Source organism: Musca autumnalis, unplaced genomic scaffold (assembly GCF_047663935.1).
Source record: "Musca autumnalis isolate F117 unplaced genomic scaffold, ASM4766393v1 scaffold_5, whole genome shotgun sequence".
Lineage (NCBI taxonomy): Eukaryota > Metazoa > Arthropoda > Insecta > Diptera > Muscidae > Musca > Musca autumnalis.
The window spans coordinates 89,588,799-89,616,663 of record NW_027412088.1 but is presented as its reverse complement, the minus strand read 5'-3'; the positions used below and the strand labels follow the sequence as shown (position 1 = coordinate 89,616,663).

At 37.0% G+C, this 27,865-nt stretch overlaps 1 protein-coding gene across 5 annotated transcripts in view; it reads right to left on the bottom strand.

The window, feature by feature from the left end:
• brp (ELKS/RAB6-interacting/CAST family member bruchpilot) overlaps positions 1 to 27,865 on the bottom strand; it is a 414,951-nt gene that overhangs the window by 376,872 nt on the left and 10,214 nt on the right. For all 5 annotated transcript variants that reach the window (XM_073956928.1, XM_073956930.1, XM_073956931.1 and 2 more), the window contains exon 2: positions 7,227 to 8,096. The gene's annotated coding sequence lies outside the window, so the exon portion shown is untranslated. The remainder of the gene's footprint in view (positions 1 to 7,226; positions 8,097 to 27,865) is intronic.

Here is a 27,865-nt window from a genome sequence, read left to right as displayed (position 1 = left end):
CATGCTATCGACTATAATTTTCATGGTTGCTTTTCGCTAGTTCTCTATGATGGTGCAACATAAAATATGGTAAAGAAACAACAACAAAAATAAGGTTAAAAATCGAAATCGATAAAAAGCAAAGACACAAAAGGAAGAATGAAAATGCTCCATAAAACACACGACACACAAACAGAAGCCGAGTTATTGGACTGATCCAAAATTAGATGTCGTACGCAAGTATATTTTAACATCGTTGTCTGTTTTATATCACGACACGACCTCTTATATCCAACCGTGCTAAAAGGAACCTACTTCTAGACCAACCACATATGAATAGTAAAACAAGATGACGCCGGCGACGCTGGTGATGATGACGAAACGAGGAGGCCCTCCCTAAGCTCAAGTTCTATTGTTAGAGAGAAAATAAGGAAAGAAAACGAAAAAAATAAATGCTTGATAAAAAATGACAACGCATACAACAACAATAGCAGCAGCAGTAGCGAGAAAAAAGAAGCAGGGTTCCTAGACAGACAACAACAACAGACACGCCAAGTAGAGATTATTAGACTTATGGTCGTTCGTTCTCATATTTCATCATACCACATAGTAGGTAGGTACTATAAAATGTCGTCTGTGTAATATTTAGTTCAATTTCATTATTGTTTTGAACTACTTTTTCTCCTCTCTGTCGCCTGGTACATATTCAATGAATTACTGAGAATTTTTTCTTATTTCTTTGGTTATGAATTGGATGAATTTGGATTTTTTTCTGTGTGTGCTTATTACTATAAAGGTGATACTAAAATGAAAATTAATATTGTAGGGAAAAGTAATTGAGGGGTGTTGAAAGAAAGGTCGACAAAAGCTTTTTTAACGTTCTAAATGTGCTTGAGAGCTGGGTGTTGAATTTTTTTGAAGTAAATCTATAATTTTACTACTCAATAATTTTTTAAAAATGTTTGAGCATTATACTTGAGAATTTTTATACCCTCAGCATTTAGGGTAACAAGGCTATACACTCTTTCGTGTGGATAAAATGGCCTCTCCGAAATAATGGTTTTAGACTACAAGTAAGTTTGGACGAAATCTGTTTCAAACAATTTGGAGTCGATTAAGCATCGTCAGTCCGTCTGTGTGTCTGGCTTGCTAGAGCGCACGATAAATCTCTAACAGATTAACCGACTTGTTCCAAAATTTGCCTTTCGTACTCCCTCGGGTACCTCCCCTACAAAATTTCAAATTTTTCGAAAAATTATGCGCACGATTACTCTCTAAGGGACTAGCTAATTTAGTTCATACTTTGCACATTCTTTGTATGGACCAATACTTTGCACATCGTAGTACTTCTACCAGACATAAACCAAGTTTGAATATGGACTATATCGGTCCACTCCCATGGTACCTCCCACGGAAAAGTGCAGCTTAAGACCTTATTTGGAATCGTTTTGATTTTTGTTGTAGCAACTTGTTTTCGCTGCCACCATTTCGACGGTATAAGTTTTTTTCTTGGGCAAGTAAGTCCACAATTCCTGAAAAAATGGCCCAAAAGCTGTAAAACCCCGCTAAGATTCAGCGCACGGTAACTCTCTAACGGATAAAGCAATTCGATCCAATATTTGGCAGTCGTAATATTTTGCGCAAGCCTAAATCAAGTTCTAAGATGGGCCATATCGGTCAACACCTTTGGGTACCTCCCACACAAAGTTTCGGAAAAGTGCATTTTAGAACCTTCCTTTGAATCACTTTTATTTTCTTGGCAACAGGTTGCACTCAAGGTTCCTATTACGATGATACAAGTGTTATGAGTGGCAAGTCCATACTTCTTGAGAAAATGACCCGAAAGCTGAAACTCCACTAACATTTCTTCGAATATTAGATAAAACTGGAAGGTTGTGCTTAAAAGTCCAATTTTCCGGTACTTCCACCACAAAAGTTCGAAAACATTTCCTAAACAGATCAACGGATTTGGTCCAAACTTTGAATCTAACACTTCCAAATTGAATTTAACACTTCCACCGCAAAACTTTTGAGCATTAATCCAAAATAGATCTATATCGCTTGAGCCTGGCTCTAATGACCTGTACATGGAATATATGGGGGTAGCTTTAAGATGTGGAATTGACGAGGTGGTGTTGCCCAACATATACCTCCCGCCGACAAAAAGCTGTTCCCCAGCAATATTAGCCCGCTTTTGGAAGGTCATAGCCGTCTGGTCTTGAGGGCTTTAATGCTCATCATGAGTTGTGGCATTCGGTTCTCTGAAACGAATAGATGGGTATAGTGCTGGCTGAACAGATTGATCGCTCTACATTTTGCATCAACAACTGTCAATGAGGACGCCTCTACCAGAACTAGCGAAGAGTGACAAATGACGTCACCCGACAACCCGTCGTTTCTCTTTGGTCAAACCATCTCCCCACAATTGTCTCCATCTAAAGTCCGTCACTTCTAAAGCTAAAAGCCCGAGTTTGTGAGAGTTCACTAATCACCGCTTCATAGATCGGCCGAACCCTTCTGTTGTTCCGGTAGCAGGAAGGACGTTCCGAAACATCATCACTGCTGCAGCCGCTAGCCATATACTCATTGGTCAAATACCCTAAGTGAGACCAGATTTTCCAGCAGATGCTACGGGATTAGCAAAGGGTGATGAGCTTTGCTTTGGCAAACAGAGTGACCCTAGAGTCAGGGAGCTGACACTGGAAGTTAACAGGTTGGTCGGTGAGCATAAGCGGAACAAGTGGTTAAATCATCTGCAGAGTTGCATTATTGAAGCTGGAATAAGTAAATCGTGGGCAATGGTTAAGTCACTCTCGAACCCTGGAAAGGAGGAAGATAAGACCTCAGTCACGTTTGGAGACGTTACGCTGGCTGATCTTAAGGGGTTCGCTAGTTATTTTAATCGACAGTTTGTCGAGCACCCCCACAGTGACAGGGCGACGAGAAGAATACTTCGTCGCATTAGATATCTTCCTGCCGTCGATGAACCACCACAATTTACAATGGTTAAGATTTTGAATGTCATCAGGAACGCTAAATCATCTAAAACGTTGGGCCGTGATAGAATCTCACATGCTTATGCTGAAACAGCTGGATGAGCCGAGTATCGCACTAAAGTTCTCAACTTTTCGCTAGCCAGCCACATCGTTCCGGATGTCTGGAAAAGAGGCAGGGTGGACCCGAAGCCAGGCAAGGATTCCAGTTAAGATAATTTGTACACACCTATTTCCCTTTTGTGGCCCGTAGCAAAGGCTTTTGAGGCTTTAATCCTCAACAACGTCAGAAATTGCTATTCAGTTGCCGATCATCAGCATGGGTTCCGTAAGAAGCAGAGGTACACGCCATCTCCACACATATCACACACATATTACATGAGAACTCAACCAGAGCAAGCCGTGTGGTAGAACAGTGATGGTGGCACTCTGCTTATCAAAAGCATTTGATACTCTTATGCACTCCTCGCTGTTTGAGGGCATCGAGCAGACTACTATCCTTCCAAGTTTGATAATCAATTATATGTGTAGACGCCAGTCGTACGTGGAATTCAGGAACAAGAAGTCCAAGCCACGTAGACTGAAACAGAGAGTTCTCCAAGGTGAGGTGATATCTTCCGAACTGTTTTACCTGTACATCTCTTGTACTCCACCCCTTCCAGACGATATTGAAATCTTAACGTATGTTGATGATTGTACATCAGGTACCTTCCCTAATGTTATTTGTAAAAGTCTGAACTCCACTTAATCCATGCGAGAAATATCCAAACATCCGCCACTAAATCTAAGCCCACTCTATTCAGCACATGGACTGCAGAAGTGACCACTGAGTTGAATGTCATGGTCGATGGAGGCATAATTCCGACCACTACCTATCCCAAGATTCTAGGGGTGACATTTGACAGCATGTTCAGGTTCCCTGCGCATGAAATGTTTTCTAAGTCCTTAAGACCCTAGTCGGCTGCACTTGGGGTGCAGATAAAAATCCTTGTTATACACATATAGCGCGATTGGTTGGTCTGTGGTAAACTTTGCGGCGCCAGTATGCTCCGCGGATATTAGTGCAACGCGATGGATGCCATAAACAACTATCGGGTGAATACGATCCTCGGAGAACATCCCTTATCTATCGCAGTTGAGGAGCGACAAGCCAGAGTAGTTTTGGTTCAACCACGCTTGAAATGGTGCAGCCGTCTAAATTCCTATAAGGCAAGGGTCGATGACACCATAAGAAACATCTGCCCAGCATGCGGGAACGTACAAACAAAAAGCAAGTAAAAAGTATCAGTCGGCTTTGCTTTGTGTGAATCGAAACTTTCACCCATCGACAATATCGAATCGAATATCGGCTGCATAACCAAACTAACTTTTTAGCCCCTACAAAGTCTATAAGGCGCTGGGGCAACATTAATGTATTGTGAATTAAAACTTATGAATAAATTGAATTACAAAAAAAAAAAAAAAAAAAAAAATCTTTCGAGTTTAGGTCGTGCCAAAGAAATTGTCGATCAGAGTGTTTCTTTGGATACGTATCTGTTTGAGCGAGTAATTGACACTTGGGTATAAAAAGTTTCTTGTTGAAAAACAAGGTAACTGATGAAGATCTGTGGCGAGATTTGCAACTATAGTCTTCCTTGCCTAAGCCTGACTATTTTGAAAAGCAAAATAGAAGTCGTCATCCCAAATAAAAAACACCAACCCTCAAAATCTTTTTCCGAAAAAATTTGGTACTAGGGAACTTTCGGATTTTATGGCCCTTTTTGAAAGTATGAAATTGCCGAAAAAATATATATTTGTATTAGAACTCAAAAGTATTGCGGAGGAGATACCTGAAGGAATAGACCGACGTAGTCCATTTTGGAAGTGGATCCTATTTTGGGCGTAATTTATTTTGATAAATGTCGCGCCCATCAGTCATTTCAGATGGTCACCGTATATTAAAGAGCTTTTCGACCACTATGTCAGGAAGCATAGACTTTCCCACGAAAAACATAGTAAAGCTGTAAACGGGACCGCAAGCAGAGGCAAACAGAATGTTGAACTCTTGAGGGAGAGGTGCCAAAAGGAGAACACCGATGTTGACTTTTTTCTAAGTTAAACTAAATTTGGACAAAATATTAGGAGATCCAAGGTTTGGTCAAATCGGCTGCTTCGTTCAAGATAATCAAGCGTACCATTCTATTGAATTTTTTTGCACTTTTGAGGAGAATATACCAGAAGGAGTGAGCCGATATGACTTATCTTCGAACTTAAACTAAGTTTAAACAATATAATACGAAAGCCTAATTTTGGACCGAATCGATCGAGAGATATCGTGAGCCAGGCTATTTTCTCAGAAAGTATGGACTTGCGCCTGAAAAAAACTTGTACAGTCGTAAGGGGGGCAGCGAATACAAGTTCTTGCAAAAAGAGTCTAAGTGATTCGAGAGCAGGTTTTTAACAGCACTTTTCCGAAATTTTGTGTGGGAGGCACACGAAGGAGTGGACCGATAGAGCCTATATTGGAACCTCTTCTATGTCAGGTAGAAATTTTACGATGTGCAGAGTATTAACTAACTCGTTTACTGCTTTCGATAGTTATCTTACTCGCAATTTTACAAAAAGTTTTGAACCTTTGTGGGGGAGGTACCAGAAGAGTGGACCGATATGGCCCATCTTCGAACTTAAACTAAGTTAAAGAAATAATACTACAGGCACTACACATGGTGCGTTGGACTTTTTACAGCTTTCGGGCAATTTTCTAAGGAAGTATGGACTTGCCTCTGAAACAAATTTAGCGTCGTAATGGGGGCAGCGAATTACAAGTGTTAGCAAGAAATCAAAGCGATTCGAGAGCAGATTCTAAACTGTACTTTTCCAAAATTTTGTGTCGAAGTTACCCGAAGGAATGGACCGATTGGAACCTCATCAAAGTCTGGTAGAATATTCACGATGTGCAAAGTATGGACCAAATCGGTAACTCCCCTCAAAATTGTTTACTCTCAAATTTTCCGAACATTTTCTACATTTTGTGGGGGAGGTATGGGACTTAAACTAAGTTTGAACTAAATATTACGAAAGGCAAATTTTGGACCAAATCGGTTAATCCGTTCGAGAGTTATGGTGCGCTCTAGCCAGACAGACAGAAGGACGGACATAGCTAAATCGACTCCAAATTGTCTGAAACGGATTTCATCCAAACATTATTTCGATGAGGCACATTTTGCCCGTATGGAAGTGTATATACCTTCGTTAGCATAAATGCTGACGATATAAAAACACTCTTACAACAACAACAATTTTTAGGTGGAAGGTTTTGCAGTCCAACGAAGACTAATTTCCAAAGTTTAGCTATTTCGGTGGTAACTTGAGGTCACATATTACAATATACCATATTTCAAGAGGTACCATTCTATGGGTGCTATATCAAAACATGGACCGATATATCATACGTTCGGTACCAAACATCCTAGGAGTAATAGACCAAATACACCAAATTATAAAGCAGTATCTTAAATATTGCCAGCTGTATTTTGATGTCAACAGACAGACGGACGTACATGGTTATATCGACATAGAATTTTATGCTGGTCAGAAGTATATATATACTTTATTTCGATGTGTTACAAACAGACAAATCTATGTATACCCTCCAAATTATGGTGGAGGGTATAAAAACAATGTTCCCGGAATCGATTTGTTTTCATGACTCCAACTTCACAACCTGCCTTTTCTTTTTCAGCGAGTCTATCCATGAAACGCACATTTGTTGATAACTTCTTGTCGGGGGATTAATTGTCTCTTGAGAATGCAAAATTTTAAATGAAGAAATGGGAACATTTGAAAAATTAGGGAGGTATGGTGTATGGGGTCTATGATACCCCATTATAATGTTGTGGCCAAAGTTGTATATTTGCACCTGCACTTCCAGTATTTTTGGCTGCTGTTTCCTTACAACTGCTGCATATAACTTTAGAGACTCAGCGCTGTTTTGTTTGCTAGGTTGCCATGTAATTGAATTAAAATTATCATGGCATTTTGATATCAAATTCCGGAATAATTTTTATTGGATTATTGATGACAAATAAATTGAATTTAGACTTTTTGTCGACCTTTCCTGGGGACAGGACATGCGTAAGAATAATATTAAAAAATAACTAAATTAACTACATTGTTAGTAAAAAAACGTGTATTTTGTGTGATTAGCAATGACAAAAATATACAAAAACAAACAAGATAACGATAGATATATAGCATATAATTTTTTAGACTTACCCGTTTTGTTTAATTTGTAAATTTTGAATGTTTTTATTTAAACCGTGGGCCAAGAAAAAATTATTTAAATTGCAGGGCCTTGTTTGTTGTTGTTGTGCTGATTTGGCGCCGATGTGTGTTTTCACTTTTCCGATTGTTGTTGTTGTTGTTTTGCTTTTAGCGGATTTTAGTGACCGTTGTTTCTTCTCTGCGCTCTGCTACTTTTTGTTGATTGAATTTTTGTTTTTTCTATTTTGAATTGAATTGTCCTTCCCTTCCTGCTTTGGGTTTTTGTTCTTTTGTTTGCCTTCTTCCGTTTAACTTGTTGCTAGAAGAACGGAGGCTTTTGCACAACAATAACAATGACACGTTGATGAAGGTGGGCGTGATACGTTGTGGTGGTATTGGTGGTGCTAGTGTTTTGTTGCTACTGTTCTCTGTAAGAAGGTAGAGGTGGAGGTGATGACGTTGACAATGAATGATTTTGAAATGTGTCTTGACAGCTCTCTTTAATTGTGGTCTGAAAAACGTTGTGGTTTAAATTTAAACATTATTCTTGTTTCCGTTTCCGTTTGTTATGTTTCTAGTTTTTGTGATTTCTATTCTTTGCTAGTTGTGGTATTTTGTTTTGTTTTATTTAGCATTAGTTGTTGTTGTTGTAATAATATTGGTAGTAGTTGTAGTGGTAGTAGTAACTATCTTGAGGATATGAAATGTTGTTCTGTTGTTGTAATTTGGCTTTTCTTGGTTGTTTTGGTGTTAATTTAGTTTTATTCCTTCGATTCTGTTCTGTTTTGCATCGGTAATGACCGCACAAATGGTTTTTGGTTCTAATAAATTTGCATGAATGGTCGTGTTGAGAATATATTGTTGCCATTAATTTTCATAAAACTGCAAAAAAAAAAATTAAATTGTAATTATTAAATGAACAATAAGACTTTGTTTTGAATCGAAAATAAAAATTTATTTAATTTTTGGATTGAAGGAATTAATCTTTTAAAAGTTGTGGAAAAGTGAAATTTAGTTAAAATCCGTTTATATTTCCATGTCCTCATAACAAGAAAGCGCCCTGCGACTCACTTGTTAGCATATCACATTGCTCATAGCGGAACTTAGGCTTGAGACTCTGGCAAATCAAAATCACATTAAATCGCCAGAAAATGCTAAAAGAATTCGGGTAAAGCCTAACGTCAATGATATCAATTTTATCTGCGCCCATACACGAACGAATACAAGAACGAATATACCAAAGATATGATCCATGTTCGCACTTAAACTAAGTTTGGACAAAATATTACGAAGGCCAAATTTTTAGCCAAATCGGTTCATCCGTTCGGGTGTTATCGTGCGCACCAGCCAGACAGACAGACGGACGGACATTGCTAAATCGACTCCAAATTGTCTGAAACGGATTTCGTCCAAACATACTTGAGGTCTAAAACCATTATTTCGATGAGGCACATTTTGCCCGTCCTCCCTAAGCACACCAAGCACTGCCTTATCTACTTGCGCAAGTACCCATGCTTCGGAGCCATACATTAGCACGGGTAGTATCAGCGTTTTGTATAGTGTTATTTTTGTTTGACCTCTTTTGGTACAAAATTCTTCGGAGAGGTTCTTTCCAATTTTAACTGAGGACCTAGTGTCAGTTAAAGTCATCTTACAAAGCCGGATGAGCTTTGCGGGGATACCAAATTCAGACATTGCATAGAATACCTTTGATCGGAGGGGACTGTCGAATGCTGCTTTATAATCGACAAAAAGGTGATATGTGTCGATCTGCATCTCTTGGGTCTTCTCCAGGATTTGCCGCAGGGTAAATATCTGGTCAATGGTGGACTTGCCAGGTCTAAAGCCACATTGGTATGGTCCAATTATTTCGTTGACCATTGGCTTTAGTCGTTCGCACAATATCCCTGACACGATCTTGTAGGCAATAGGGAGAAGACTTATGCCCCTATAGTTTGAGCATACAGTTTTATCTCCTTTCTTGTGGACGGGACATAGGATGCTTAAGTTCCAATCGTCGGGTACGCGTTCTTCCTGCCAGATGGTGCTAACTAGCTGATGCATACACCTTATCAGCGCGTCGCCTCCGGTTTTAAACAGCTCGGCTGGTAGGCCATCTGCTCCTGCCGCCTTATTATTCTTTAGCCGGTTTATTGCTGTCCTTACCTCATCTTGGCTGGGCGGTATACATTCTATACCATCTTCTGGGATTGGATCTATGGTATCATCGTCTTCGCTACTATTGGATACCAGCAGATTGGAGAAATGTTCCTTCCATATCCTGAGCGCGCTATCTGTATCTGTTACCAGATTACTTTGCTGGTATCTACAGGAGGAAGTGCCAGTACCAAAGCCATCTGTTTGATGTTTCACTCTTTGGTAGAATTTTCGGACTTCATTCTGGCTCCTGTACATCTCGATTTTTTCACACTCCCGCTTTTCCATTTCTCTCTTTTTCTTGCGGAAAAGACGTTTCTCTTCTCTCCTTTTCTCCCGATATCTCTCTCGCGCGCTACGCGTTGCTACTGATTGCAAAGTAGCTCTATATGCCGCATTTTTCTCTTCGGTAGCAGCACGACACTCCTGGTCATACCATGAATTCCTTTGTGGAGGTCTCTGGAATCCAAGTATGGATTTTGCGGCTGTTTGCATGGAGTGGGCAATATGTTGCCATTGTGTTATTATGTTATCGGGACAAGGAGTGCTCGCGTTAAGCAATTGGGCTAGTTGAGTGGAATATGCTGTGGCTATCTGTTGTGTTTGCAGCCTATCGATGTCCAACTTCCGCGTTGAGTCTGTTCGTGCTTTATTTGCAACGTTTAGACGGGTACGTACCTTTGCTGCAACAAGGTAGTGGTCCGAATCAATGTTTGCGCCTCGGAACGATCGTACATCCAACACGCTCGATGAATGTCTTCCATCTATCACAACATGATCAATTTGATTACTTGTTCTTTGATCTGGAGACAGCCAGGTGCCCTTATGAATATCGAGATGATTAAATCTGGTACTGCTAACTACCATGTTTTTTGCAGCTGCAAAGTCTATCAGCCTCATACCATTGTCAGATGTTTCACTGTGGAGACTGAATTTCCCGACTGTTGGGCCAAAGATATTCTCCTTTCCAATTTTGGCATTAAAATCGCCTAGAATGATTTTAATGTCATGGGCTGGGCAACGGTCATATGTTTCTTCTAAGCGCTCGTAAAATATATCTTTGGTCTGTTCGTCCTTTTCTTCAGTGGGAGCATGAGCACAAATAAAGCTGATGTTGAAGAATTTAGCTTTTATTCGAATTGCAGCAAGTCTTTCATTCGCTGGGGTGAAGCTGGATACCAGATGTTTTAGTCTCCGACTAACTACGAATCCGCAACCAAACTCATGCTGTTCGTCATGGCAGCTATAATACAGTGCGTCACCTTTAGGTGTTGTTGTGAATGTCCAACAAGGGCCACAAAATTCAGAAGAGACCTTAAATACATTCGATCTGTCCGTAGGTGAAAGTTTCACTTCATATTGGCTGATTGTATATATCCGTCAGCAAAGCCGACTGACACTTTTTTACTTGTTTTTTTTTTGGATAGTTTGACAATCTTTAGCCTAGACTTACTCAGGACAGTTTGTCGTACGACCATGTTATGTGTGGAATATACTTGTGAGCATTTTCGTCTGATCATTTTGCACAACTTTCGACGTGGATAATCACGGCAGGAGTGCATCGATCAAATTAAATCTTTGTATGTCGATAAAGGGCAATCCTATAGCACTATGAAAAACTCGTTTAATGAATTCAACCGACACTCCCAAAAAACGAAGATCGTGAGGGCCGTCCAAAATCGGGCATTGTGGAAGAAAAAACTATGCCGTGCGTAAACGGATAATGCAAGATCGCAACGTTATATACCATGAAATAGAAGCGTCCTTGGGCATTTCTTCCACAAACTAACATTTGATATTGCATGAACACCTGGCCGCACAAATTGGGGTTTCTCCTTAGATCCAGCACAATGTGGCAATCGCTCAAAAAAAGTCTCTTGTCGATTGGTGCATAGAAATCGTGAATAAATACGATCGCGTTGCTTCAAACAACGTTTATAAGATCGCCACAGATGACGAATCTTGGCTTGGCAATCGGCTTGCGGAACGTAGGAGGTTAATTCTGTGTGGTGTTCTGATAAATTCGAAAAACGAACAAGAAAAGACGAATCAATGCGCACCATGACAACGCAAGCTCTTACACGTCGATTCAAACCAGCGCCGGTTTGAGCGGACAAAATGTTGAATGGATGGGTCATCTGCCGTACAGCCCTGACTAGGCACCCAATCACTTTATTTGGTTGCCGCATAGCAAGAAAACCTGGCGTGGTCAACGATTTTCTTCGCCAGAAAATGCTGTTGAAGCGCTCAAAGAAAAAGTGTATAAAGTGTGGTTGAGCGCATGAAAAAGTGTGTAAATCATGCTGGAGACTACTTAATAAAACTATTTTTGATGGTAAATGCTTTCCGACTATGTTGTGTTGCAACGTTATGGAAAACGAGAAAGCAAATAAACTCTCTAGTCCAGCAACCACTTAATCTGTCAAGCCCGCTACATATATGTATGTCACTTTATTCGAGCAATTGAAACGTTGTTTAATAAAAGAGCCGCAGAATCATGGAGCAATGCACCAGTGTGTCACGGGTCCAAAATCACGATATCTCAAGGGGTTTACTTTTCTCTAGGTCTCACCTTTCACTCAAGCATGTCATCAAGAGTTTGAAATGGCTGCGATGGCGCACAATCTTTTTTTCCTGGTCAAAACTCTGTTACTTTTGAAGGCATAGAGTTATTTCCATAATTTTTTGTTCGACAGATAACACAATCAGCTTTCCGGTGAATCAAAAATGATCAAATTTGGCTTAGTAGGAAGCGGAGGAACTCAAGGACAATGTTAAAATTTTTGGGTTTTTACAGTGTTTTATTTAACTTGCCTTGGTGTGTGTTTAGTTCAAATCTGGTAACTCATTTTTAACACGGTTGCAGTTGACCAATCGAACTAAAACTTTGCACACTTCTCAGATTTGGAAGACAATACACGAATATGAAATCAAACCAATATTGGTCCATTTTTACACTGTTTTACAGTGTTTTATCTAATTTGCTTTTCAAATCTGGTAACTAATTTTTCACACAGTTGCAGTTGACCAATCGAACTTAAAATCTGCACACATTTCAGAATTGGATGACAATACATGAATATGAAATCAAAACCAATATTGGACCATTCTTACAGTGTTTTTACGGTGTCTAACTTAACCCCCTTTTCAAATTTGGTAACTGATTTTTAAAGCGGTTGCAGTTGACCAATCGATATAAAACTTTGCACACTTTTCAGATTTAGATGACAATACGTGAATATGAAACCAAAATCAATATGGGTCCATTTTAACGGTACCACCCGATTTCCGGTATTTTGCTTTTCAAATCTGGTAACTCATTTCCCACACAGTTGCAGTTGACCAATCGAACTAAAACTTTGCAAACTTTTTAGATTTGGATGACAATACATGAATATGAAATCAAAACCAATATTGGTCCATTTTTACAGTGTTGTACAGTGTTCAATTTTACATGCTTTCAAATCGGGTAACTCATTTTTAAGACAGTTGTAATTGACCAAGCGAACTAAAACTTTGCACACTTTTCAGATATGAATGACAATACATGAATATGAAATCAAAACCAATATTGGTCCATTCTTACACTGTTTTACAGTTTTTTATCTAATTTGCTTTTCAAATCTGGTAACTCATTTTTCACACAGTTGTAGTTGACCAATCGAACTAAAACTTTGTACACTTTTCAGATTTGGATGACAATACATGAATATGAAACCAAAATCAATATGGGTCCATTTTTTCCTGTAGCTCCCAACCAGCGGTACCACTCGATTTAAGGAATTTTATCGTCATTTTAAGCACGTATTGGCTGCTTTTTGACAACTAGGTACAGAAACGTACCCATTAAAAATTATGGACATAGGTCCAGGTTTTGGTATAGCCCCCATATAGCGGTACCGCCCGATTTCAAGTGTTTTATGGATTTTATCTTCATTTTTATGCCGAATTGCGTGTAACTTGCCATTTGGAGATCCCAGTGGTACAGAAATTTCTCCACCAAAAATTGTGACATAGGTCCAGGTGTTGGTATAGCCCCCATATTACGGCTCCACCCGATTTCAAGTGTTTTTGTCTTAATTTTTGGGCCGAAATGGCTGTAACTTTGATTTCGAGTTCCCAACTTCTCCACCAAAAATTGTGGACATAGGTCCAGGTTTTGATATAGCCCCCATAAATGGTACCACCCAATTTCAGGCATTTTAAAGTTTGTATCTACATTTTCGGCCTAAATTGGTTATGGGGTTCCGTTGAAAATTGAAAGAGCATGTTGAGAGGGGAAAGTATGGAGGAGGTAGTTCGGCGGTGGTTTTTCGGTGGTTCGGTGTAAGTTGTTAGGAGTTAAAGTGAATGTTGTTCGGAAGTTCCGAGGAGTTTGTTTGAAAGTCCGGATGAGGTTGTCCGGAAGAGATTTTTCGGAAGTTTGGATGAGGTTCTTCGGAAGATCGGTGGAGGTTGTTCGAAGCGGTGGTGTTATGAAGGTGGATGTTAGAAACTTCCACCCCCCTCCGAACTTCCAAACAACCTTCTCCGAACTTCCCCTTCTCAACTTGCCTTTTCCACATTCAGTCTAGCTTGTTCACTACTACACACATCCACACACACAAGCACACAAACGGTCAAAAAATAAATACTTATTTCAAAATCTGACCCATGTACACAATTTTGGTGGGGACGTTTCTGTACAACTGGGAACTCGAAGACAAAATCCTCAAAACAACTTAAATCGGGTGGTACCGCTATATGGGCATCATCATTAAATATCATTTTTAATCTCAAGTATATACAAATAAAATTGAAAATCTTAAAAAAATGTATTTACAAAAAAATTAAAAATAAAAAATAGAAAATAAGTATGTAATTAAAAAAATTAAGTAACAGTGTATTATTTATAAATGCACTTAAAAGTAGAAAATAATTTTGATGATGGAATCTCTCAAATAAAACGCTTGCCGTTCAATATTATCACAAGTTTTAATTTAAATGCAAGCGTTTTATTTGAGAGATTCCATCATCAAAATTATTTTCTACTTTTAAGTGCATTTATAAATAAAACACTGTTACTTAATTTTTTTAATTACATACTTATTTTTCATACTTTGCACAAAAATAAGAGTCTTTTTGTGTTTTCCATATGTTCCAATCTATTAAAAAAGGCCAAATTCCAATAAATAAACTATAATAATTCAAAATATTGAATTTTTGTTATCTATTTTTTTTTTAATTTTTTTGATTGAGGGGTAAAAACTCGACTTTTATTGGATTCTTAACAAAAGCCCTAAAATACCATGGATTACGGTTTCTTAAAATAACAACAACAGGGCGACAACTATTCAGGCGCTTTTATTATTTTATCACATGAGCTATTATTTCTATATAGTTATCCCAAATAACATAGTTCTTTTCTCACATGTATGTATATTCGACTATAAATAACTATAAATAACGACATTAGCTTTATGAACAAAATGTCATAACTTCTGCCATACAAAAACTTGATGTCCTTGATAATAAAGTTGTTGTTAGGAAATAGTTTATGTACATTGATACATATTTCCATTGTTCATTTTGTTACTATTCACACTGTTATTATAATGTCAACATGTCCTTAATTGCATTGGTCATTTTAACTTTACATCATATTTAATATTATTGCCGCTTATGAACATTCTGAAATGCTGAATAGCTTTTCATTTCAATGAAATTTGATCACAACACACATTAAGTTGACAAACAAACAATTGATAGCGTCTTTTCAATGTCTGAACGCATGAAGGGAGGAAAAACTAATCTATCAAATTGTAACTTTAATAGCTTTGCCTGTTTGTTGTTTTTGTGTGTATTTGTTTCTTTTTATGAACGACTGAATCATCACATCGTCGTCGTCATCATTGTCACAAGAACAAGCATTATAATTGTAAGAAAACATTATAGTCGTTATAAGACGGCAGGCAGCATCCAGCTCATCCTTTTTGGAATCTTAACGAAATGGCCTGCCCCACACTGGTTGTCGATTGAGACAAGATGTCGTCGGGTAACAGTTGCCTCTTGCCTTTGTTTTTGTTTTGCCTTCATATAAAAATGTATCACATAAAAGTTTCTCTATGTTATTTTGCAGTTGTTGTTGTTTTTCTTTTTTTTATCGTGATTTTCATTTGGCCATAAGATTATTTATCACTCGTTCACTCATACACGCTCACACATCCTATACATGTATGTACGCATGTAGGTTTTTCTTTAATGTCCCACATATACACGCACATGTATCATTGAAATGTTTGCTTTGACAGTAGGGTGATTGCCTTTGTGATGAAATGCAAACATCTTGGGGAGCCTAAAACAAAAACAAAAGAAGAAACAACTAAATAAGAAGCAAAATAATGCCGATAATGACGTCGGCATTATAGGTTCCAAAAATGCCGAAAAATGGAAATGAAAGGAACAGGGATGGGAAATTGGGTAATATTTAGCTCTTTTGACATGACATTAATTTGTGTAGAAAGTATTTCACAAGGAAAGGGACAAGAAATCAATGAGTTCGGGGTTGTTAGTTTCTAAGTGAAGCAATTTTAAAATATGCTCATACAGAACGTTTTTTTATTTTATTATGATGGATTGTCCTAAAAAATATTTTTAAAAACTAAATTTCAGGTTTTATGATCCTTAAAAATATCCTTAAATGATTATTGCTCAAAGTTAGTTATACCCCGAATAGGCCGGGGCGATTTGTGTGGAAGGAAAAAAAACCTTAGTAGGCCCTCCGCGTTTCTGATTCCTGGGATTGAACTGAGCAAAAAGTCTACTGGACCATATGTCTTCGATGAAAATCGAGCCTCCCGATTTTGACTTTAAGTTTTTTTTTTTGAATAAGCTATTATTGTTTTAAATCCGTTAACAAATGGCTAAGTTATAGTGGTTTATGTCTGAAAACCCCCACAAAAAGCCTATAACAGAATTTCTCACAATTTTCAAAATAAATATTAAACAAAACAAATAAACATTATATTTTTGAAAATTATGAGAAAATCAGTTATAGGTTTTTTGTGGGGGTTTTCAGACATAAACCACTATAACTTAGCCATTTGTTAAGGGATTTAAAACAATAATAGCTTATTCAAAAGATATTATTCACCCCTTTAAAATGAAGAAGGATCAAAAGAAATCCGTTGTGAAAAAAATAAGATATGCCCGTTTAAATTTTAAAATATAAGAAACCCAGATTTTCACTACTTTTATCGTTATAAAAAAATAAAATGAAGTGACCCAAACGAACTAAAGGCATTTTCGTTGTCCTTGGATCGCAACACGATGGAATTTTGCATCAGAACGCAGGAATATTTTTCTGGTCAACTTTTACATTTGACATTTATCGACATTTTCTGAAAAGTTTGCACTTACTCAAGACCAAAACTCCCTGAAAAAGCGTTCCAATGCTTTTGCGATGTATTAGAGAGTTCTTAATTACTATCTCTGGCTACAATTGTTGTCTTTGTGTTGGCTCGAAAATCTCAATGGTTTGGCTGTTATATGCCAAGATGTAAAAAAAACGTAGATAAAAAACTTAAAGTCAAAATCGGGAGGCTCGATTTTCATCGTGGACATATGGTCCAGTAGACTTTTTTGCTCAGTTCAATCCTAGGAATCAGAAACGCGAAGGGCCCATTAAGGTTTTCAAATCGCCCCGGCCTAACCCCGAACCACAATGTGGAGACAGTGTAAACCCGTAATATTGGTTTTTTCTGATCAAAACTCTGTAACTTTTGAACAACACATAGATATATTGTCATAAACAGATAACACAATCAGCCTTCCGATACATCAAAAACGATAAAATTCAGTCTAGAAGTAGAGGTGGCCGCGTGTCGTGCCGTGAGTAGTGCGTGTTCGTGCCTTCTATAAATGCTGTGTTTGTGTGTGTGTCGTACCGTATTGTGGTTTTTGTACGACACCATTTTGCCCGACACGATTTTGCACGATTTGCACGATGGGTCACGATCGTGCTAAATTTTTGAGTCCAAAAATTGTCCTTTATATGAGCCACGACTTATAAGGAGAACAAGAATATAAAACCGACAAAAAGTACACAAACTGTAGTTATGTCGCAATTTTGATCGGATTGTCACAAAATTTTGGGTTTTGATGGGGGTCCCGGAGGGGAAGAAGCCTATTGATTTTGGTGATGGTCGGATAGTATGTAGGGATCGGAATGGACAAAAAAACTTATTTGGAGAAAAAAAAAGAATCAGCGTGTTTTTCCAAAGTAAATATCGAAACTTCTATAAGGGGTATTCCAAAAGCAAAACCTGACAATGAAAGTAGAAAATATCTCCTTTCCAACTGTGTAATGCAGGTTGTCGTAGGTGGTCAAACAAAGAAGGTATCACAATAGACGCAAATGAAACCAACTTTTAAATTTTGTAACTTTAATTATAATGACGAATATCACAGCTTTGTTTCCAAAAGCAAAGCCTGACCATTAAAGTAGAAAATCCCATCTTTACAATGATGCAAAGTTGGTTGGCGTAGGTGACCAAATAACGGAGATATCGCAATAGTCGGTTATACATCCCATTTTTCCATTTTTGTAATCGCGCCACAGGTCGCAACTTTGATAGGATCGTCACGACGCACGGTGGTCGAAAGCACTGATCTAGCGGCGCAAAATTAATAACTTGCAAACGAATTGAGATACGTCACTGAAATTTGGCACAAACTCAGCTTGTACCTGTGGGTAATAATGGACCAAATATGAACAATATCGGCTGATGTTTTGGTATAGCCCCCATATAACGGTACCTTAAGATTTTCGGTATTTTGAGGATTTAAGCCACAATTTCGTAGCAAATTACCTGTCATTTGGTACTTAGGTCACAAAATATTTTCACCAAAAATTATGGACATAGGTGTACGTTCTGATATATCCCCCATGTAAGGTATTTTGAATATCATGACCACATTTTTAAACAAACTTGGCTGTAATTTTGCATTCCGTGTTCTCACTGCGTATAAAATCTTCTTACAAAACATTTTCAACACAGAGTTATGTTTCGATGTAGCCCCTTTTATGGTACCCCTGATTCGTTGAATTTTTACGTGTTATCCCGTATTTAATAACATATTTAGCTATAATATAGTATTATTGTGTCTCCGGGGGTAGAACTCGTCCTAGCAAATATTTCTCAAGATAGGTTCCTATTTTGATTTAGCTCCCATACAAATGCGCAGCTAAATTTGTATGAATTTCATGCAAAAACCCCTTATTTTAAAAGTGCAGTCATCAAAAGATTTGCAAATATTTGCAGCCCTAATATGGTTATTCCGTATACAAACAGTCCAATTTCATTCCCCAAAAAATAACCGAACCTAAGTTCGGCTTAGTTTACAAGATGCACTCTATGGAACAAGCGCGTACAACCCATAAAACACTAAAAAAATTGAATTTTTTGAAAATTTATTGCTATATAACTAAGTACCTCCAGACCCCAAACTAATTTTTATAATTTAAATCACACCCTGTGCTATCAATTAAAAATAAATCTTGTCCAGTTTCATTACGAATTAATTTAACATTTAAACAAATATGAAGTTAATTTTTTGCAACAATTTTTTAAAATCTGATGCAACAAAAACTCTTGTATTTGATAGTGAATAACTGAGTGAATATTTACAACAACAAAAATGAAAATACAAAATCTTTGTCTGCAAAGTGTCTGTAATCGATACAATGGAAAATATTTCGCAATTTTATAGTTCGATTTTTTTACTTTCGCGCCGCTAGCTCCCAGAGAGTAAGAAGCATATTGCGTGTGGTGATGGTTGGATAATATTGTAGAGTCGGAATGGGCAAAAAACTTATGTGGACAAAAATTCAAAGATTTCTTCCGATGCGAATACCTCCGCTTTTCGTAGTCGTATTCCAACATGAAACAAGTAAGAACGGCATTAAGTACGGCCGGGCGGAGCTTGTTATACCATCCACCACGAGTTGTATTGAAGTAAAATGCACCAATTAGTTTCCTTTTGTTTATGAAGAAGGTTAAATACCAAAATTCAGCAAGTTCGGCAAAACAATGTGGCTAAAATTGAAAATACCGAAATAATGGAGGTACCGTTCTATGAGGGCTATATCAAAACGTCGATCTATACCGCCAAATTTCTGACGGAAAGTTTTAAGACTCGAAGAAGACTAAATACCAAATTTCCGATAATTCGGTAAGACAATGTGGCTAAAACTTTCAAAATACCGAAAATCAAGAGTTACGTTTCTATGGTGGATATAGGAATACGTACACCTATAGAGAGAAAATTCACTTCTGGAATATTTTATAACCCCATGGAAGATTGAATAACAAATTTCAGTAATTTCGGTGGGATATTGACGTCACAACATTCAGAATTACGAAAATCGTGAGGTACCGTTCTATGGGGGCTATATGAAGGCGTGGACCGGTACGGACAAATTGCTGGAGGAAAGTTTTATACCACCAATGAAGACTAAATACCAAATTTCAATCATATTGGTGGATTATTGTTGCCACAACATTCAAAAGCCGCAAATCGGGAGGTACCGTTGTATGGGGTTGTATAATAAGATGTTGACCTGTACCGACAAATTTCTAGGGGACAGTTTTATATCCCCAACGAAGACTAAATACCAAATTGCAGCCATTTCGATTGATAATTATCTCCACAACATTTAAAATACCGAAAATCGGGAGGTACCTTATATGGGGGCTATAATAAGGCGTGGACCTGTACCAAAAAAATACCTCCAACGAAGACTAAATGCCAAATTTCAGCCAATTTGGAGGTACCGTTGTATAGGTCCTATATGAAGGCGTAGACCTATAACGACAAATTTCTGGGGAAAAGTTTTATAACCTATCCAAGACTATGTACCAAATTCCAGCCATTTCGATGTAGTAATGAGGTCGGAATTAAAAGGACTATATACATATGAGCCTAAAACCTTCAAAATACTGAAAATTTGGCTGTATCGTTATATGGGGGCTATATAAAATAGTGGAACGATATAACCCATTTGCAATACCAAACATCTTAAAAATTCCAATAGACGAACGGACGGACAGACGGACATGGTTATCCTGACTTAGAATTTTACCCTGATCAAGAATATATATACTTTATAGGTTCTGCGATGAATATTTCGATGTGTTACAAACGGAATGACAAATTTAATTACACCCTCCATATTATGGTGGAGGATATAAAAAATCCTAAATGAAAGCCCGTCAATGAATGAGGATAATATCACCTTTATTATGATGCAAAACAGGTTGTCGCATATCCCACTTCCCCATTTTTTTTATTTGAATGCTTTTATGTTGAAAAAGGCGCTGGGATATCCTTTCCAATTTATGGAATTTTATTTTAATGTCAGATATTTTTGTTTCTGTTGGACATATTCCAAGGATAATGAAACTAACCCATCTGAAATTTAAATTAATGAAGGATGTGGCATTTATGGTAAAATATCGAGTTATTGCAAAAGACGCTAACCTATCATAATTTGAATATTTTTTTTACTTTGATGACAAATACCTTATATTTATAATTTTTTCGGTATTTTAAAGGTTGTAGCCTCAATCTTGGAGGTATAAAGGATTTCACCTGAAATTTGTCGGTATAGACTCACTTCTTATGTAGCCCCCAATAAAATGGTACCTTTCGATTTTCGGCATTTTTTTTGCACCAGAAAACGGTATATGTCCACATTTTCATGTAGCGGTTCCTGCCGATTTTCGGTATTTTGTCAAAATTTGAATTTCCTGTCCCTACTTTAGGTGTAATCTTGATAGCAATAATAGCAGATTCTAAATTTGTGAAGTTCGATGTTACCTGCAATATTCCTTTCAGATTAATGTGTTTTTCTCTTTTTCCTACCTCTTCAATGTAAGTATTATTTATTTTATCAAATTTTGTGATATATCATAAAAACACTGACATAAATTCCACACTACAACAAACAACCAAATCTCCTTATTTTGTTCGTCCATAACATGTGATTGTTGCTTGCTTCAATGAAATTGTCATAATTGCATAGTTGGCCCTTGTTTAATGACCAAAAGACCAACTAATGAGAATTGTGTTACATTAAATCTTCATACTCCAGCATGCTCTCAATGTGATTTGTTCTCAACTTCTATCCTTCCATGTGCCTGCTTGTGAAAATGTGAGTTTCATGATGGGTTCCAATTCCATCCAAGTGCAACACATTTTGAGAGTTTGTGGTGAGTTGAGCAGATATGGACAATTTGAAGTAGAGAGTCACTCCATCAGTCATTCAGTTTGTCGGCTGACTGGATATTTTGGGTGGATGGAAAGTTTCGTATCACGCACTTGGTTTTTTTGGCGCACTGAGAGGAGTTGAAATTCTCTCCATTGGCTTACTCGATTCTATTTGCTCATTTTATTACGTTTTTGCTTGCGGCTACTGTTGTAATTTTTGTTTTACAAAACTTTGCCGAAGCAACTGTAATGGATGGTTGTTGGATAGATGGTTGGTTCAACAAATCCCACAGAAATTCAATATTGAATGTGTGTGGCATGCTGTGTGTGTGCGTTTTATTCTTCCTTTTCTCATCGTGTGCAAACAACCACCACATTTACAGTGGCTCAATGAAAATTATGGACTATGTTGGCTTATTTAATGAATATTAAAGTATTATTATGTTAATTTTTATTATGAATATCCCACTAACAATAAAAATGTGAATAAATTATTAATCCTTTATAGGAGAGGGAATTACGTGTTCTCAAATATGCTCATTGACTCACAGATAGTAGGCGTTGAATTTGTTTTACTTTTTAATAGGTTTTTAAATTGCGGTCTTCATTTTGTACTTGTTTTTGTGAGAAAAACTAAACATTTACTTAAAAACATGAAAAACATAAAAATACAAACTGTGCCCAAAAATATTTTCCATACACCACTGGGATGGAACGAGAAAATTATGTATAGTAATTGGGCTAACAAAATCCTAAATTATGACACTCTAATAAGTGCGGACAAATTTAAAGCCTGTAAGACTGAAGAGATTCATCTAGATACAAGGTTTACTTCTACCAAGTGGTTAAGAAGAATGAAATTCGCATAATGAAAACGTAGATATGAAATTGTCATATTTTATTTTTATACCCTCCACTTTAACATGGAGGGTATAATTAAATTTGTCATTCCGTTTGTAAACTAATTGTTCCATTTTACTTCAATACAACTCGTGGTGGAGGGTATAACAAGTTCGGCTTGGCCGAACTTAACGCCGTTCTTACTTGTTTGGAAGTTTTTTAAGATCTTAATATATACATATGTTTGAGTTGAGCCGATTTTCCTTCTGAAGAAGGCGTGTGGAGACAAAAAGGAAAGAAACAGGATACAAAACAATTCTTATTCCTTCTTATGTTAAATAATTACCCCAACTAAATGATAAGGTTAGGGAGGAAGGTGAAAGAAATGATTTTCTTTGCAAGATCAACAATTAAGTTACGATCATTTTTTGGATTACGAAAGTATTTCAAATCGATATAGACCTATTCAGTCAGGTAATAAATACATTAAAATAAATAAATGTAAATAAAATATTTCAGAAAGTCGTTTATGTCTAAATATAGGAAGAATGTGTGGAAGTCCAGGTTATGGTTCGTCTGGATTATTATATTAATTTCTTCAAAATAATGAATGAAACTGCATTTGAAACGTGTCTGTGTTTCAAGATTGTGTTGCATAAATTTGATTTAAGATTTTCTGTGTTATGCGCGAGTTTATGTTCTACTCGACAGCTACAAAGCAAGTGAGTGATTTTGACATTCTCTTTCTACAAAAGACAGTCCATTCGAAATACCTAAACCCAAATTTACATGGTTTGTCGGTCGAACAAATTTTCGTTTCGAAGGTGTTTACATGAACACAAAATGATTTTTCCGTTTCGGAAGCGCAAGAAACTGTTCGGTCGAAATACATAAACAGGTAGTTAGTCTTCGTTGGCGGTATAACACTTTCCAATTTCATTTTTTCGGAATAGGTCCACGCCTTTATATAGCCCCCATATAACGATACCTCCCGATTTTCGATATTTTGAAGGCTTTAGCCTCATTATCCCACCGAAGTATCTGAAATTTGGTATTTTGCCTTCGTTGGGGTATAACATTTTCGCCTGAAATTTGACGGTATAGGTTCACGCCTTTATATAGACCCAATATAACGATACCTCCCGATTTTCGGTACTCTAAAGCTTTGATTCTAAAATTTTGTATTTAGTCTTCGATCGGGGTATAACACTTTCCACCAGAAATTTTTCGGTATAGGTCCACACTTTCATATAGCCCACTTAGAATCGTTGCTCCTGATTTTTGGTATTTTTAATGTTTCAGCGGCATTATTATAACCATGGGGGTATAAAATTGTAAGGGCTTGTTTCCTTCGACTGTCGTAATAATGAAATAACCTCTGTTTCTCACTTATTTTTTTCGGGCGTGTTCTGCGACACACTCCACCTCTCACTTCATTCCTCAAGCATTTTGTTCACCTCATTTACTCCTATTTTTTTTGCAAATTTCATGGGGCTAAGATTCATTAGGGTATTTAAAAAGAAGACTACACCCAAGTCCGTTCATATAATACTCGAAAAATAAGCGTAATTGGGATGAACAAAATGCTTGAAGCGTGAAGTGAAGTGTCTCAGAACATACCCGTTTATTTTATTTCATAGGCAATTCGGCGAAAGACTTATGTGGGAACTATATCCAAATCTGAACAGATATTAAACAAAATCTACATAAAAAAGTCTTATACTAATTGGCAGTGTAGCTACATCAATTTGCCTAAAATAATAAATTATTGTACGATGTTGGTGGTTTTAACGGTTTTTAGTCATACGACACCAATAACCGATAACTTCCAACCGATATCTTGTGTAGAAATATTTTTGTCACTTCTTCCTTTATAAATTCATCTAGTATGCGTTTAAATCCAGGACGAAGCCTTAAACTACATCAAAGCACATTAGTCATTTCTTTTCATTAAGGATCACGTATTTTGTTCAAATCTATAACATTTTAACTTTGATCAAGAAAAAATATCATAGACTTTTTATTTGTTGAATCCTTACCAAACTTTGCGTTTTATACCCTACATCATGATGCGATTCACAGGTAACCCAGTAAGGTCAATTGATGTTTTTTCTTGCTGTCAACATGTATTTATACCCTCAGCCTTTAGGCTAAAGAGGGTATTTACACTTTGATACGACCGAAATAATGGTTTTAGACCCCAAGTATGTTTGTACGATATCCGTTTCAGACAATTTTGAGTCGATCTAGCAATGTCCGTCCGTCTGTATGTCTGTCTGTCTGGCTGGCTCGAACGGATCAATCGATTCGGTTCAAATTTTGGGTATCGAAATATTTTGCCCAGATTTGATTTAAGTTCGAAGATGGGCCATATCGGTCCACTCCTTCAGGTACCTCCCCCACAAAAGTTCAAAAATGTTCGGAAAAATTGTCCGCACGATAACTCTTGAAGGGAGTAACCGATTTGGTCCATACTTTGCATATCGCAAACATTCTACAAGAGGAAGATGAGGTTCCAATATGGTCTCAATCGGCCCACTCCTTCGAGTACCTCCCACACAAAATCTCGGAAAAGTTCAGTTTAGTGCCAGATTTCGAATCACTGTTATTTATGTTTTAGCAACTTGTATTCACTGCCCTCCATACGACGGTACAAGTTTCATTAGGGGCAAGTCCATACTTCCTGAGAAAATAGCCTGAAAGTTGTAAAAAACCCCTATGACACCGTGTGAGGTGGTTGGAGCGCAAGATAACTCTAGAATGGATCTGCCGATTCGGTCCAAAATTTGGCCTTCCATCCGGTACCTCCCCCACAAAATATCGGATAAGTTCACTTTAAGACCTGCTATCGAATCACTTTGATTTTTGTTGAAGCAACTTGCATTCGCTGCTTCAATTACGATGATAAACGTTTTTGTAGTGGCTGAAGATCCACTTCCATAATGGGCAATGTAGATCCATTCCTTTTAGTATCTACTTCGCAAAACTTTTGATCCCTAATCCTTATGAACATTTTTGTCAATATATACAGGCTGAGGGTATATCTCTGTCGGCAAAGCCGACTGATACTTTTTTACTTGTTTTGTTAAAAAATAATAAGAACACCTAGGGTAGTCCCTTACATCAACCTCTATGTGACTATCGTTTCGTCAACTGGTTAGTTTAACATCATCAGGTATTTTAAATTTGGCTAGACAATTGGAACTTCTATTTACAAATACGTACAATTTTGCAATTTCGCATATTGGTATTTACATTCATATTACAACCGACATATTTATACCCTAATACAGTCGGTCGGAGCCGACCATGTGATATCCGACATCTCTTTCCCTTGGCAATAGTTTTACACGGAATTTATTTTATTTGATTGCGACAAGTTATGTACATTATATTATAATAGACAGAAGGACCGTTTTGGCTACATATACATTAAGAATCAGCTTTTGGTGATTTTAACAAAATCGATCAATGAAAAGTGATTCATATTTCGATTTTTACATTACTTTTTACCAAAGCTAGGACAAAACATTCATCTTAAATTGTAGCTACTGTTGCTCTAGTTCCAAAACGTATGGTTAACGTCATAAAAACTAACGTGTGCTACTACGTATACGCAGATTTTTCATGCAATTGATGTGGACCCTTGCAAGTGCGTAGTGACAACTCTCCATTTTACACAAAATATATTTCAAAATTTATAACTTTGCGGTACCTTTTGTTAGTTAAGTTTAGATTAATGTTAGGCGCTGGATTCTTGATCTATAAAAATTTGAAAATGAAAAATATTTTCTTTATAATTTTTTTATTTGACAGCTATTTCCTTTATAAAAGTTTTTATTTCACATTTTCCTAGAAACAGAATTGAGCTCCAGGGGCTCAAACATGTTTTTCTGAAATTATAAACGTTGCTAATTGGTAATTCAACTCCTATCTTTGTGTTGGGGTTCCAACTTTGAACTGATGTTACTTTTATTGTAAGAGAAAAACTTACACTGAGGGAGTGGATCTATTTCAAAAGTCCCTTAATAATTTCAACACGATCCGAACTGTTGTAAGGGAGGTTTCCGAAAGAGTGGCCGATTGGAACTTCATCGACGTTTGGACAAAACAGTATGGACCAAATCGGTTGATCCATTCGAGAGTTATCGTGCGCACCATTTTAGCTAAAAATTTGAACTTTTCTGGAGGAGGTTTAGACCGATATTGGGCATCTTCGAACTTAAAGTTTATTTGGACAAATATTGAGATATCACTATTCTTGTTTTATTCCATCACTGCATGTCCCGATGTAAATTTTACGTTGAAATTTACCATTACTACCACTTCCAAAAGATGTTTTCATTAAAAAATATAAAGAAAAGTTGTTTTTGTTTTTTTCCTGTCATTTAGTGTCGGATAGTTTCAATTACAAGTTTAATTGCAGACAGGATCAATTACAGAGAAATGCGATGTATCTTCGTTTTTTTTTTTTTTTTTGAAATGAGGTTACCTTTTATTATTCTAACATGATAATTGTAATGAAAGATTAAAAAATTTCTATTTTTTAAGAACCGGTTAACCGACATAAGTAATGGAAATTTCTTCATACACTGATACCTCGATTTGCGTTGTTTCGATTTGCGTTAACAAAAAATAATAGATTTTGTTTCGATTTGCGTTACAGATTCGATTTGCGTTATATAAAAAATAATATATTTGGCTTTGAATATCGTGAAAGGACATGGGTTCTTAACGTCACACGATAAAACAATCACAAAAGATTTTTTATTTTACATTGCCTCGGAACATGCATTAATTAGAGGGACAATCACCATCGTCTAATTATAGTCCGGTCAAAATAGACATGCGTATAAGGGGGAAATAGCAAACATTCCCACAAAGCTGAATTTTGGTGGAGAGCTAGGGTTGGCCAATAGAAGCAACGTCCTAAAAGTCCCCATCGATCCCATGTGTGCAAAAAAAGTTATTCGGGGTCAAAGGTCAAATTTTGGGACTTTTTTTGGTTTTTTGGTCATAACTCAGAAACTGTATGTTTTTTCATTTCGATGCCAAGAAGAGATTTGTAGACTACTAAATTCTATGAAAATGATCTTTAAACCATTGACCTAGGACCTACGGTTCTTGAGATATGAGTCACGCAATATAGAAACTTTAAGTAATTTTACGGCACCTGTGTGTTAGTTGACCTGTCGCAATTATTTTACACTTATTTCGAAAACGGTAGAACCTACCAAAAAGTGTTTGTAGAAAAAGTTTTTTATTACAATATTTCCTATAAGTTTGCTCCTCACGATGTCCACATATGAGTCACCGTTCCAAAGATACAAGCCAATCAATACACAATATGCACACATTACTACGGCACCTAAGAGGAAATTGACATGAGACAGGTGTTTTTCATT